Source organism: Trachymyrmex septentrionalis, unplaced genomic scaffold, assembly GCF_001594115.1.
Source record: "Trachymyrmex septentrionalis isolate Tsep2-gDNA-1 unplaced genomic scaffold, Tsep1.0 scaffold37, whole genome shotgun sequence".
NCBI lineage: Eukaryota > Metazoa > Arthropoda > Insecta > Hymenoptera > Formicidae > Trachymyrmex > Trachymyrmex septentrionalis.
Window position 1 is genome coordinate 7,481,734 of NW_017305536.1, and position 2,507 is coordinate 7,484,240.

Below are 2,507 nucleotides of genomic sequence, written 5' to 3' on the forward strand. Positions count from 1 at the left end.
TATATTTCTAATGTACGTATTCAAGTAATTTAATTGACGAAGTAAACTCTGTAATTAGTCATTACTCAAAATCTTATTTTCTGATTTACGTTAATTGTTCTTACACGCAATGATATTTCTGGATAGCAAGAAATAAACTTACGTTAGAAAAAACTGTTTTCATCAATCTTGACGACAAAATCCAGCCATGGCAAACTAAAAACGTTCTCTACCCTCATTCACGTCGCTCTATCGATTAATCTACCTGCTCCAATACTTTTCGCGTTGGTCATACTTACTTGCATCCCCCCTTGAATCCGTTACTCACGGGCACCCTAGTGAGTGCCCACGGGAAACAAAAACATGAAGCACCTCTTGCCTACATACGAGACATGAGTTCACCCACCCCTCATGATCCACTGTCCGCTCGATAGAGCATTATTTCCCTCGCTCTCATCCCTTGGTTTCCACCCCTTCCGCCTTTTCTGCGCGCTGGTCATTTCATCCTCCGTCCGCGTATTTCCCACCGTCCATCATTCTTGCTATCTCTTGCATTTTCTTTTTCGTCTCTCCTCTCGAATTTCCTTCGTTCACACTAGGTCGTTCAAAGGTGTCATATATCCTCTCTTTTACTCTCTGGAGCTCTTTGCTATCTTCTCCTGACTTCCCTTCACATTGAACTCTTTCATTTTCCTACCTATGTGAATTTTTCTTTCCCATGTGTTTCCCATCTCTTTCATCTCTCCATCTTTCCCCACTTCAGTATTCCTCTCTCTTCTCTCGAGCCATCTTCTTATTTCACAAGATCGCCTTCGTGTTGATCTCCCTCTGGAATCCACGCTTGGAATGTATCCATCTTTGTAAGGCTTAGCTACAGTGCTATTTTTCTTTATTCTGTTCTTTCAATAATTCTTTTATTTCAATTTTTTTCTAATTTTATCCCTTCCTCCCCTTTTCTCTTTTACGTTTTCTTTCCTTCCATTATTCAGCCCATATATCTCTAGTCTCTCTCTAGCTTGACTCCTTTCCACATGTATTCGGTATCTTTATCGCTTCTTTGATCAAAATATTCTCGTCCTTGTTTTAACCGCGCTCCGTCGACTTTTCGTCCCCCTCCCCCCTCCTTTTCTTCTATTCTTTGCACCTTTGTCGCTCATATGCGCATTTCTAGTTCTATCCTACTCGCGGTCGCAGCATTCGCCGGATACAAGTTTGCTCCCTCCTGTTCTCGTCCCTTTCTCTCTAATCTGCCTTTATTCCCGGCCAACAGTCGCATCTCGCTTTCCTCTGACTGTCTCTTTCTAGCATTTCATTTATCTATCTCTTTTCGTCTCCCTTCTGTACACGTGTGTAATGCTCTTTCTCTCTGCCGTCTCCTTTCATCATCTCTCTTCGTTCATTCCATTTCTCTTCGCGTTGTGTTTCTCTTTCGGTCGTTGTTCACTCTCCATAGGCGTGGATATTGGACTGTATAAATGTATAAATAGTAAGCTCAGCCGCATGTATCGCGTAATTAGTTTTTTAAAATTCATCGAACAATTTAGCGGTAGTCAAGAATTATGAAAATTAAAACTGCAACTGGAAACATTTTTACTCTGCGAAAGAAGTTTCAGAGGAAACTTAATTTTAGCAGTTTTAGAGTGATAAGAACTTAAAGAGATATACATTTTTGTTCGCTGTTGTAAAAGAAGCTAAAGCTTCTTTTAATTCATTAAAAGCGTATGAGAGTTCTCTCCAATTTATTAATGTCAAAAATGTCATTAATAATTATCTGTCCTCCGCCATTGCCGTTCACCCTCGCTTACGCACATTTCCTCTCTTGCTCTCTCTCCTCACTTCCTCCCATCCCTACACGCACCTTCCCCACTTTGCTACCCTTCTCCTCGCCATCATCCCTCACCATGGACCACTTCTCTCCTTCGCTGCTCCCTTCTGCCAGCCAATAATTTTCTCTCTCCCCGAACACATTCGCCCCTACCACTGGAACAACTCTCGTAGTGTCCCTCTCTCGTGGTTTCTCTATCACACCCCGTAGCAGTTGCTCGGCAGCCACCCTATCTACGTAGCCCGTTCAGCTTCGGGCGCCGTCGTCGGAGCAACGGGATCGCGCGGCACCGGGGCGTTCAGTCGGGATCGCGTTCAACCCGCGTCAACCACGTAGAGATTTACGTCGCGTCCGTCGTCGGCTGGACCACTGTATCGTGACCCAGCACCTCGTGGCACGCCACATCCCGCTCGTCTTACTCGTTGAAAGTCGTCCGATTACTGGACCGAGTTGCCTAAACACGCAAGAATTTGTCTCAAGGAACATTACTCGAGCCAACGATCTCAAATCCTGCTAGAGCTCGTCTCCCGCGTTTGGGCAACTGAAATGGTTCGTTACTCCCTCATCCTTTGCATAGTAGCAAACGCCACGGCGAATATCCAGGGTTGCAATCGATTCATAACGATAACGTTGTGATCCTACACGTTAGATCTCGGTGGTGTTGAATTAGTAACTGGGACAAGATGATCGGGGGGGGGGGGGG

At 44.7% G+C, this 2,507-nt stretch overlaps 2 protein-coding genes across 2 annotated transcripts in view; one reads left to right on the forward strand and one right to left on the reverse strand.

Moving 5' to 3' along the window:
* LOC108750593 overlaps positions 1 to 2,507 on the reverse strand; it is an 86,517-nt gene that overhangs the window by 66,287 nt on the left and 17,723 nt on the right. The gene's annotated exons all lie outside the window — the stretch shown is intronic.
* The window catches only part of LOC108750594, a 22,655-nt gene continuing 22,176 nt past the window's right edge, over positions 2,029 to 2,507 (forward strand). The window contains exon 1 of the mRNA XM_018490126.1: positions 2,029 to 2,353. The gene's annotated coding sequence lies outside the window, so the exon portion shown is untranslated. The remainder of the gene's footprint in view (positions 2,354 to 2,507) is intronic.